At 42.5% G+C, this 12,797-nt stretch overlaps 1 pseudogene; it reads left to right on the top strand.

Annotated features, from left to right (window-relative positions):
- Positions 1–9,875: 9,875 nt before the first annotated feature.
- LOC147881218 (basic leucine zipper 23 pseudogene) lies at positions 9,876–11,609 on the top strand (annotated as a pseudogene).
- Positions 11,610–12,797: the final 1,188 nt, after the last annotated feature.

Genomic DNA, 12,797 nt, shown 5'->3' with positions numbered 1-12,797 from the left:
TTAAGGATGGTGGCTACACTTTTTGAAAATGCTTCTGCTATTTTGTGCCTCAATGGGTGTGGGGGTTAAAGGTTACTGTGCCTTTACCCCGGTTATGTACAATACTCAAACACATATATAAATGAATAAAAAAGAAGATTAGGGTGTTCTACACCCACCAAAACTTGTGTGGCTCTCTGTTTCTCTCTCTCCCTCTTCCATTCTTGCTTTCGTTGAGAGCATTCTCAACTGATATCAGAGCCTGGGTGATCTAGCTGAGCGTGCGTGAATGCTTGAAGCTTAGCAGCTCTGTGGGAGGAAGGAGAAGCTCTGTGCGAAGCTTTGTGGGTGACTTTACTTGTATCCGAGTGTGTAGAGACCTTGGAGGAACCTTTGAAAAGTCACTTTGGCTTTGCGAAGTGGTTTTGAGAGCCTATTAAGTGTTTTCAAAGAAAAAGTCGTTTTTTGAGCTTTTCCCTGTTCCGTTCAATGACAAAGACTCTGTATTGACTTGTAGAGGCAACTATTGCTTGCTTTTGGTGTCCACTTCACTTAAGGAGCTTGGAAACACCTTCATTCTTGAATCTGGGATCATTTCATTGGATTTCTGACTCACTGTGTCAGTTTCTGCGTTTTTCTGCTCGGGTCTTGGAACTCAAGTTTGGAGCAACCATTTGCAGATCTGTTAGTTCTAATGGACTCAGGAGGTCCTAAAACTTCTACGTTGCTCATCATTTGCACTCTAGTGGAGTTTACAAACAGCTCTATTTCCAAAAACGTTTTTCAGTCTGTGTGTTGGACCCAGTGATTGAGACCACGGTTTCCAAAACCGTCTGTCCCATTGCGTTTCGGAGCCCAAAAACCCCTACCTGTCAATTCTTGTGCGATTCGATGGAGGATTTTCAGAGTTATAGATCTCTGTGTATTTGATTTCGTCTCTCTGTTATGCATTTTTTCATTCTAAGGTTTTGAAACCTTAGATTTATGCCACATGGCAGTGGATAAGTGTTGACTCCCATTTCTCACTCATCGGTTGGGATTTTGGAGTTCCGGCAGAAGAGAGATATTTGCAAATTTTCTTGTTGAGTCCGATTATGCAATGGCGCCCATGTTTTGAGGCATCTCAGGTTCTATTTTCAGTAGCGGTCATTACCGTGGGACCATGATTTCTTGAGCATACCTTATGCAGATCACTCTGATTGTAGTTTGAGCAGTGTGCGCTCATTCGTGGTGTGCATTGGGTTGCAACGAATGATTTATAGGCCATTTGGATGCATTGCAGTCCTTATTGGATGCGTTGATAGGCCCAAATTGCCTTGTGGGATGCTATTTTTATGGACGCTTTGCACATGGATGCTATTTTATGCTGAGGGACAGCTTTGACACATTGCAGGTGATGCATTGATAGTGCTATGCTCTCTTGGATGAGATATTATTAATGCATATGCTAGTGGACGGTGTTTATGCTTGAGTCATTTGGCACTTATTGGCATTTTGGATTGCCATTGCAGTTGGCATTTTCTTTTGGGCCAGATTTGCTCATATGGATGCATAGTATATGCACATGAGTCAGATGCTTTGAGACATGAGTTTTGGTGATATTTCACTCTATTGTGGCATACACATTTGGGTGCACCTAGTATTTGGTGTATTCTCTCTTGTAGGCACTAGCATTTGGGATTTTTGCTTCATTTGCATCATGGCATCCTCTTCCATGTCTGAAAAGGAGTTTTGTAGCATTAAAAAGTTTGATGGGACAAACTTTTCTTTGTGGAAAGAACAAATAAGGGATGTGTTTATTCAAAAGAAGCTAATTAAACCCTTGGTAGGGATTGAAGCTAAGCCTACAAATATGTTTGAGGATGATTGGAATGAGTTGGATGCATTAGCAAAATCTACTATTAGACTTCATCTTGCAAAGTCAGTTTATTTCACCAGTAGTATTTGTGGAAGAAACTGTGTGCCACTTATGAAAAGGAAACTGCCTCTAATAAAGTTTACCTCATGAAGAGGTTGTTTGAGCTACAGATGAAGGAAGGGGTCTCCATTGCTTCTCACTTGAATGAATTCAATATTATTTTCAGCCAGCTTCAGGCTCAGAAGATGAATTTTGATGCGGAGACTAAGGCAATATTTCTCTTATGTTCATTGCCATCCTCATGGGATACCTTCCGTACAACTGTCAATAACTCTGCACCTGGTGGAGTACTGAAATTTGATGATGTTGTGGGTAGCTTGTTGGCTGTGGAGATTAGACGGAAGTCTATGGACGGCAACAAGTAGGATGCAACCTTAAATGTGCAAAGGGGTAGATCACAGTTCAGGGGGAAGTCCCAAGAAAGAGGGAAGTCTCGTAGCAAATCCAGGGCACGGAACATTGAGTGTTACCACTGTGGCAAGAAGGGCCATATGAAAAAGGATTGCTATAAGCTGAAAAGAGAGCAAAAGGATAAGAAAAAGAATGGAAATTGGGGTGCAAATCAAAAGGAAGAGAGTCCAAGGGAGGACAAAGGAAAAGTGAAGATCGAGGAGATCAATGCAGTCACACATGATAGTGACAATGACGTTCTCTTCATGTCTAGTTTATCTGCAGAGTTGCTTACCACTTCAGATGATGCACATTCCTAGGATTGGATTTTGGATTCTGGTGCTTCATTCCATGTTACTCCCCATAGGGAATGGTTCTCCACTTATGACAGTGGAAAGATAGGTTATGTGCATCTTGGAAATGACTATGCATGTGACATAGTGGGAGTAGGTGACATAAAGTTTTCTTTTGCAAATGGGTCTGCATTTATTTTGAAACATGTGAGACATGTGCCTAAGTTGACCAAGAGTCTTATTTCAGTGGATTAGCTAGATGATGCTGGTTTTCACACCACTTTTGGCTTTCAGAGCTGGAAAATTCAGAAGGGCTCTATGCTTTTGGCCAGGGGTGCCAAGTGTGGGACTTTGTATCCCTTACATGTATTAGGGGTATTTGATCATGTTGTTGCAATAACGGAGCAGCCAAGCACTTCTTTGTGGCATTGCAGGTTGGGGCACATGAGCTAGAATGGAATGAAACTCTTATGCCGTTTGGGTTATGTACCGCATTTGAGTTTCTCTGATTTTGAATTTTGTGAGCATTGTCTCTATGGGAAGCAGACTAAATCAGCCCAAAAAAGAAGGGGAAAGAAAGAGTTTGAAAAGCTTGATTTGGTGCATTCAGACGTATGTGGTCCCATGCCTACACGGTCATTAGGCGGGGCTGAATACTATGTGACATTCATTGATGATGCAACTAGGAAAGTGTGGGCTTATGCTATAGCTTGGAAGAGTGATGTGTTCCAGGTATTTCAGAAATGGTTGGCCTTGGTTGAGAATCAGTCAGGTAGAACGCTTAAATGCCTACGGACTGATAATGGTGCAGAGTATCTCTCTCATGACTTTCAGCATTTCTTTGATACACGTGGGATTAAGAGGGAGCTCACATCCCCTCGTACTCCAGAGCAAAATCCAGCTGCAGAAAAGATGAACCATACCATTCAAGAAAGGTTGCAATGCATGCTTTCCAATGCAAGTCTTTCTGGTGGTTTTTGGACTGAGGCAATGAAGACTGCAGTGCATGTGATCAATAGATCACCTAGTAAGAGTTTGGATGGTGGTATTCTTGAAGAGGCATGGAGTGGCAAGAAGCCCTCTTACTCTCATTTGCGTATATTTGGGTGTGAGGCATATGCACATGTGCCAAAAGAGCTTCGAAAGAAGCTAGATCCTAAGTCTAGGAAATGCATCTTTTTGGGTTATGGTGAAAGTGCAGAGATGGGCTATTGTCTCTGGGATCCAGAAGCAAAGAAGATCGTACACAGCCATGATGTAGTCTTCAATGAGAGGGTTATGGTGAAAGTGCAGAGATGGGCTATTGTCTCTGGGATCCAGAAGCAAAGAAGATCGTACACAGCCATGATGTAGTCTTCAATGAGAAGAAGATGCATAAGGCACCCATGAGGGATGTGAATCCACCTGCATATTTTGATAGACAGCAAGCTGTCCATGCACCAAATGTGCAAGAAATGGTACCACCAAGTACTCCCACAGGTATACAATCAAGGGTAGATGATGGATCATCTGTTGGTGGAAATGATGAGCTAAATGTGGCTGATATGCAGGTGGGACAGCAAGCTGAAATGCCCTTGAGAAGATCATCTAGAGTGTCTAGACTGCCTGATAGGTTTGGTCCAGGGGTAGACTATGTGATGCTTACTAATTGCGGGGAGACTTCTTGCTATAGAGAGGCTATGATGCGTGAGGATCAACGCAAGTGGGACTATGCTCTGCAATCAGAGATGAGTTCACTTATGAAGAATAAGACTTGGGACTTGGTTTCTTTGCCACATGGAAAGAAAGCATTGCCATGTAAATGGGTCTACAAAATGAAGGTCACAGGTAATGATGTGCCTAGGTACAAGGCCCGTTTGGTCGCTAAAGGGTTCAAGCAAGAGAAGGGTGTGGACTTTGATGAGATATTCTCTCCGGTTGTGAAGATGACCACACTTAGATGCATGCTTGGACTAGTGGCATCAGAGGATGTGGAGCTTATGCAGATGGATGTCAAGACAGTTTTCTTGCATGGGGATTTGCATGAGGAAATTTACATGGTGCAGCCGGAAGGCTTTGAAGAAAAGGGCAAAGAGCATTTAGTTTGCAAGTTGAAGAAGAGTCTCTATGGTCTTAAGCAAGCGCCTAGAGAATGGTATCAGGAGTATGATGCTTTCATTCGCGGTCCCAGGGTTTTAGAAGGAGTGAAATTGATCACTGCCTCTACACTAAAAGGGCTAAGGATAATAGCCTGATAATCTTGGTACTATATGTGGATGATATGCTATTGGCTAGCAAGAATACTTATGAGCTAGATGCATTAAAGGCCAAGTTGCATGAGGCCTTTGATATGAAGGATTTGGGATTTGCAGGTCATATTCTTGGTATGCGCATCACGCGTGATCGGAGTAGGAAACTCCTTTGGCTTTCACAAAAAGAGTATGTTACAAAAGTATTGCAGCGTTTCAATATGGAGGGGGGGAAGGCAGTGAGTATTCCATTGCCTCCATATGTGAAACTGAGTGATACAGATAGTCCCAAATCAGATGAGGAAGGGCCATGATGGCCAAGGTTCCTTATGCATCAGCAGTTGGGAGTCTTATGTATGCTATGATAGCTACTAGACCAGACATTGCATTTGCAGTGGGAGTTGTTAGCCGGTATATGGCTAATCCAGGAAAGAGGCATTGGGAGGCAGTTAAGTGCATCATGAGGTACATGAAGGGTACCAAGGAGATGTCCATCTGCTTTGGTAGAGGAGACATGCATGTACTTGGGTACACAGATTCAGACTATGCAGGGCATGTGGATAGTAGGAGATCCACTTTTGGTTATGCGTTCACCTTTGCAGGTGGTGCAGTGTCGTGGATGTCTCGCGCACAGAAGTGCATAGCTTTGTCTACCACAGAGGCTAGGTATGTTGCAGCCACAGAGAGTTGCAAGGAGGCTATATGGCTTGATCGGCTAGTGGGAGATTTGGGGATTCATACAGGAGTACCGACATTGCATAATGATTCCATGAGTGCTATTCAGCTAGCACGGAATCCGGTCTTTAATGCAAAGACCAAACACATTGAGGTTAGGTACCATTTCATCAGGGAGGTACTTGAGGACAAGCGCATAGAGCTTGTCAAGGTTCATACAGATGATAACCCTGCAGATATGCTGACGAAGAGTCTACCTAGTCAGCGGTATGAGTATTGTTGTGTATTGATGGGCATTGGATAGTATGCTCATTGGTTATTCTCCCTTAAAGGCACATTGTCCTTTAAGTGGGAGGTTGTGGGGGTTAAAGGTCACTGTGCCTTTACCCCGGTTATGTAAAATACTCAAACACATATATAAATGAATGAGAAAGAAGATTAGGGTGTTCTGCACCCACCAAAACTTGTGTGGCTCTCTGTGTCTCTCTCTCCCTCTTCCGTTCTTGCTTCCGTTGAGAGCACTCTCAATGGGGAGGTAGTGTGGGGAACTGTGCCTTGAGAAGATATGTAAGATACGGGTGTCCACTCACCCCTTTGTTATTTGCCATTTGCACTGTTCCTTTAATCACAAAGATTAAGTTAGCCATCTGGAAGGTAGGGTCAAAGGTGTCAACCTTCCATCTGGGTCGTAGTCTTGTTTATAGATTTTTGCAGATGACAACCTTGTGGTATCCCAGGAGGAGGAAGGCAGTATGCTTAATTTGCTGAGATTTTTTTGTTGCATCTGGTTCTGAATGCAATTGGGTTAAATTTTTTGCCTTAAAGTCGGATCTCGGGGCAGTGCCAGAATTGATTACTAGGTATCAGATGCATTGGATTGGTAGAGGTGAGATAATAGTGGGGTATTTGGGAGCCCCCTTGAGTATTGGAATTTTGGGGAGACAGAGATTTAATTGGGTAAAGGATAAATTGAAACAGAAGTTAAGGCATTGGAGTGGCATGCCCCTCGAGTGGAATACTTGTTATTGGTTATGCCATGACCACCTACATTGCAACCATTTGGAACTTAAAAAAATCCCACTAGGCTGAAATAAAGAAACTCTTTAGGTCCTTTTTATGGATGGAGGAAGAAGGGAAAAAGAGAGTACCCTATGCCTCTTTAGAGTTGTTGAAAATTCTGAAGGCAAATGGAGGCCTAGGCCTTCCAAATGTGGAGATGTGCAATGCTTCTCTAATCTGGAAATGGATGCTTAAGATGTTGGATAGCAAAGTCCCATGGGTATTGATGGCTAGGTGGTTCATTGAATAGTATAAGGGGAATAAGGTGGGCACTTGGGACGACCTCTCATGGAATGAAAAGCTTTGCTCATTGTTTCCACTTAAGATTAAAGGTTCGGATGTTGTAGTTGGTCTTGTGTTGGCATGGAAATGTTGCTATCAAATAGTTGAATTAGAAAAGCATATCTAGTCTGAGAGGGGATGGGAGTATGCGAGAAGCTATTTGCTGGGGCCCAGCTATTAAGTTTCAGCAAAAGCCTCTGGCTTACATTGACTTAGCCAGAACAAGAGGGCTGCATAGAAAAGGCATTTGAAGGTGGATGGATTCATGGGATAAGCAAAGGGCAGATTGGAAGTTATCTCAATCGAAATGAGATTGGGTTTTTGAATGTGGTGCAAGATGGGTGGCCAACAAATACTATGCTATCAACTAGCTGGATGCTTGCTTAGTGTTGCTTTAGGAAGTCGATCCTAAATAAAAATTTTGCTAGAATTTTCTATGAAGGATTATTATGCCCTCATGCCCCCACCCCACCCTTCTGGCCCCTACCCCCTAGTTTTTGCAAGGTTGAATGGGAAATGGAAACTAAGAAGGCGGCCTAAATGGTGGAAGAAGAGGTTTAATGAGATGTGGAAAGGATGAATTGGAAGAACAGGCTTCATGCTTTGGAAAGTGATGCATATGGTGTTGCCAGTAAGAGGTAGATTAGCCAAATGGGCTAACATAAGTCCTCTCTGCTCTTTATGTGGAGTTGCAATAGAGGATATGAAGCATTTGATGTGGTCTTGCCCAGTAAGAGGTAGATTAGTCAAGTGGGCTAACATAGATCCTCTCTGCCATTTATGTGGAGTTGCAGTAGAGGATATGAAGCATTTGATATGGTCTTGCACGGTGGTAAGAAGGTCGTGGTCCAAAATTAAAGTGGCTATAAGGAAATTGGGTTTGATGTCAAGATTAAAGATTAAAGCTAATTGGAGGGCAACCTTACTAGGAGATACTGAAGGCCCCCTCAACATGGCTTGCTATCGGTGCAACAGTGGGTTTGGTAGTTTGGAACTCTATGGTCTTTGCTCAAAAGATCCCTATTGGATCGAGGGAACCTTCAATTTTATATCTAGCTTCTTGCAACCTTTTGGATATGGCAGCAATAGTGGCAGAAAAAGATGAGTTGTTAAGCTCCTATCTTCATGATGTGGGGACCTTAGTCCTCGGGATAAATGAACATATATGTGTGGGTCGAGGGTAGTGTGCCCACTGTTGTGGCCATTTTTTGTAAAGGTCTTGTTTAGGGACTGACCCACCACCATAAATATATTCGGCTTGTTTCTTTAAAAAATTTTAAAAAAGAAAAGAGGAGAGTTAATTTATGAGGACTTCCCACTATTTGCTAGTGTTGAGTCTATTTCATGAGATATATGTCACCTCTTTTTTAAGCACTTGAGCTTGCTTATCGAAGTCCTAAAGCCCTAGTGATGTGGTGGGAAAACAGTTTTTATGGGAAAAAATAATAGCCCACGTTAAAATCATAATATGGATTTATGTATTTTCAACTCTCAATGCCTTTTTTCCCACAAAACCATTGACCTTAAGAGATCATAGTTTTCTTCAAAGGGAGGAGGACCACATGCCACATTTCCCACAAAACTACCACAATGTCACAAGGGTTTTAACTTAGAGTAAATGTAATGTGGAGTTGAGTAAGGTCTAAGAAAAGAGGGCCCTCAACTTAGCATTCAGTTGGTAAAATTTTCAAATTAGTTAGATTGCCAATCAACAAGAAAGTAGCTAGTCAGAATTCCCGACTTTTCAGATACATTGTGAGTCAGTTTTCGGTTAGAATTTCGCATCTAGTAGCGTGATTGCTAGTCAACCGAAAATCGATTGGATGAGCTCTCTCTCTCTCTTTGTTGTTGGGTGTGTTGACTTCGATCCCTAGGATTGATGTTTGATGACCCAAACATCAATCTTGGGGATTGAAGTCTCTCTCTCTCTCACACACACACACACACACACACACACACACATGCACACACACACACACACACACACACACACACACACACACACACACACACACACACACACACACACACACACACACACACACACACACACACACACAAACAGAGAGCAACCAAGTGATTGTTGATGGATTATAAAAAAGTGAATCAAGAGATGGGTAGATCGATGTGAATGTAAAAGGTATAAATCTAAGGGTCTTGTGGATCCCTCATAATAAAAAGAAAGAGTATATGAACGTATGGACAGATAGAGAAGGGGCCAGAAAAGTCACCACAACAAGAACCTTAAATTTCTTTATAGAACCTATCGATGACTTCATACAGAAGAGATGGAAGAGAGGAACTTAGCTATGGCTTCTAAAGTTTTTTTTTTGGTTGAGAGGTGTGGCTATGGTCTCCACACTCTCCATCAGCATCAACCTTTCCTAGCCTTAAAAACGTTCCAATAGCATCTTTTTTTTTGTTAAGAGTTGTGGCTATGGTCTCCACACTCTCCATCAGCATCAACCTTTCCTATTGGACACTCACCTTTTTTTAAAGTGTCCAACTAATCATTACAAAAAAATCTTTTATTCTTCTTCTTCTCTCTCTCTCTCTCTCTCTCTCTCTCTCGCTCACACACACACACACACACCCCCCCCCATCCACCCACACCCCAACAACTTGATTGTTGATGGATCATAAACAAGGTGAATCGGATTCAACGGGCCTGTCCAATGAGGAGGAGAGATGAATGACTAGAAAAAGAATGATGTGAACATGGCACACATCCAATCAGATCACCACAAAATAAAGGTGCCAAATAATCACACATGAAAAACATTTTTCGTGTGAAAGATTGAAACTAGTTACTGAGACCTACCCTGAAGAGGGAAGGCGAAAAAGTGGAATCCAAGAGATGATTGTGGGTGGATGGGGGATTCAATGTAAAAGGGATATGTGTTTGAAAGGTGAAGGGATTTGTTAAAGAAAAAGAGGAAAGGAAAGTGTGGACAGAGCCATAAAAGGGACTACAAACTATACCTTAAAAGAGAGGAACTTGGCTATGGCTTCTACAGTTTTTTTTTTTTTTTTTTCCAGAGCTCTGGCTATGGCGTCCACCCTCCTTCATTCGTCAGCTCCCATCTTCTCCACAAATCTTCCATCCTCAGATCATCTTCTTCGTTTTCATCGTAGCAATTGATCCTCTGCTCGTAGCGATTTGATGCCGCCTGCATCTTTCCTTCTTGCCGCTTCGACTTTATCAAGCTCCCTACCTCTCTCTCTTCTCCTTCATTTCGAATGCCTCTGCTTTCATTCCAGCTCTTCTGATCCCTCCACTTTCACGTTTCCATTCGTAGCGCTTTCAACGACGGACTTGCTCTTGCCCCTGCTTTCTCGGCTTCGAACGCCTGCGGTTTCATTCGCACAACTGCTGATCTGAAAAAGATGGATGACGGAGAGATAGATTTCTCGGATAGTGATGTCTTCGCGGATTGCTATGACCTGCCCATTGCTGGCTCAACGGAAAGCTTTATGGATGAGCTCTTGCATGCATGCACGCATACTCACACCTGCAACCCTCCCGGCCCAGACAGTACGCATACTCATACTTGCATCCACACGCACACACAGCTTTTCGCGCCGCCAGAGGAGGACACCGATCCTTTAGTGTCATCTAACAAGAAACGGCCTTCCGGGAACAAGGAGGCAGTGAGAAAATATAGGCAGAAGAAGAAGGCCCATACAGCTTATTTAGAAGAGCAGCTTATGCAACTTCGAACATTGAATCAGCAGTTGGTCAGAAGACTCCAATGCCAAGCCTCACTGGAAAGCGAGATCGTTCGCCTCAGAAGCCTGCTTTCTGAGTTTCGGGGAAGAATCGATGGGGAGTTAGGATCATGTCCCTCTCAGAAACCATCACTGGACCCTGTCCAGCAAGATGGCGTTTTACAGCCCCTTCCAGGTGGTTACTTTCTTAATTCTTTCAATGTTCCCTGCGATGCAGACGTACCCTGTTTCCATTCTTCATCAGGAGACGAAAGCGGTCCCCTGAGGGCACAGGACAAGCAACTCCTAGCTGTAAGATCTGGTGCGTCCTGCGAAGCAAGCATTGATATCTGTAAGGGCAGGGGCAGAAGGCTTGGAGGAATAAACAAAAAGGTGGGAGGACTGACTAGCACGGGAACAACAGACGGTGTCTAATGGAAGGTAAATCTGTGGATCATCTTTCACCGACGCCTTGTATTGATGACAAGCATTTTTGTCTAGTGGATCTCCTCATAACTTCAGAGCGCTGGCTAAACGGCCAGGTACTTACCTAGCAAGAGCACTAGCTAGAAGATTTGCCTGTTTTGCTAGATACTTAAACTCCCAAGCATTTTCGTGGAAAACATATTGAGACACGATGACCTTCAGATGGAAGACCACGAGGGGAGAATTTGGATCGCTTCTGTTCTTTGTAGAACATGAGGCTTGAAGTCTGAGCATATGCAGACACCATAGTTATGTCTGTCATCTCTTATATGTGGAACGGTCTTCCTGTGCTAGACTCATCAGTGAATGCAGAAAAGAAGAAATGGTCAGATGTGGCGGAGAAAGGTGAACTCACTTTCCTCACTGATGTGCGCCACGAGTATGTGGATATTTGATTGGTATTGCCATCTTTATATTTGTTGCATTTGAGTTTATCAATTTTGCATAACTACAAACATTTGTATTTTGTTTTGTTGGCAGCTATATGCTACATTTATATTTGTCATGGCAGTTAGGGTGGGTAGCCCTTGACTGTAGCGTATATTTATTTGTAGCTTTGATTATTTTGTAAATGAAGCACGCTAACAAGTAAAATAAATTAATACTCGAGGCATAGAACTTGTGTAGTCAAGCTTGCTAAGTCCAGTGTAATCCGTAACCCATTGAGATACCTTGCATTGTTTCCAATCGTAACAGGGTTTTCCCATCAGTTCACATCGAATCTGCTGTGTCATGATGGGCTCTCTTAGAACTCGTTGAGACATGTAGCAAGAATGGATGTCCTATTGGCTATTGGATAACTAATCATCGCTCCCTCTCTTGGCTGAAGTCTTAACTTGATCATGGTGGTTAAAATAGCATACTGGCTAAGCCACATTGGGATGTGATTGCTGGCTGAATCTTTTTTCTGTTGTTTTTAATGGAGTTTGCACTCTTAGTTTTGAAGGTGGAAGGGTAGAGAGCCTGGTTTACCAGACAACAGCTCAGCAAGGACTGCAAAATGTGTAGTGCAGAATAAAAATTGGGATTGCATACTCAATTGTACAGTTCGTAATTAACCAGACATAAGCGCATTTGATTCAATTGGTCAATCTTTATATCTAAGCATTTGATTCAATAGCAAGAAGCCTTGATAATATATCATACTTGACCACGCAGGAAATGCAAAGAGTGACTACAGTCGGGGATAAGCTTACTCGTTTTATATGATTATTTCTTGTGTTATATGCATCTTAATTTGGTCTTTGGATTTATATTTAATTTCAAACAAAGTTATGAGGTGGCTTAAACAACAGAACAATTCTGTGCACATTTCAGTAAACTCTTTTGTAATGCAATGCTAGGATGCCTCTCTCCTTCAGGAAATCTTTGAATCTGACATATACTCCCCTCCTTTGTGTGTTCCAATATTGTTGTACACCATGAGAAGAAAATTTGCTATAACATTTTTGGATGTGTGAAACCCCTTTTCTATGCTAGGGATCAGACTTCACATTCCAGACCACATCGGTTTTGTAGCACCTGTAATTTGTTTTCCTTGCATCTATGATAGTGAAGGCATATCTTCAGAAGAGTGTATTATTTGTCATTCAAGTGGATATTGTTAACTTTCTTGATTAAAGCTTGGAACTCTCTGAAAGAAGGCTAAGGATTATACTAGACGTGTGCCAAACCAGGAACAGGTATTATTTGTCATTCAAGTGGATATTGTTAACTTTCTTGATTAAAGCTTGGAACTCTCTGAAAGAAGGCTAAGGATTATTGGATACTAGACTTGTG

This window comes from Dipteris shenzhenensis, chromosome 31, assembly GCF_047967505.1.
Source record: "Dipteris shenzhenensis isolate YYH24624 ecotype China chromosome 31, Dip_SZ_1.0, whole genome shotgun sequence".
In the NCBI taxonomy this organism is placed as follows: domain Eukaryota; kingdom Viridiplantae; phylum Streptophyta; class Polypodiopsida; order Gleicheniales; family Dipteridaceae; genus Dipteris; species Dipteris shenzhenensis.
This window is presented reverse-complemented; position numbering and strand designations above follow the sequence as displayed.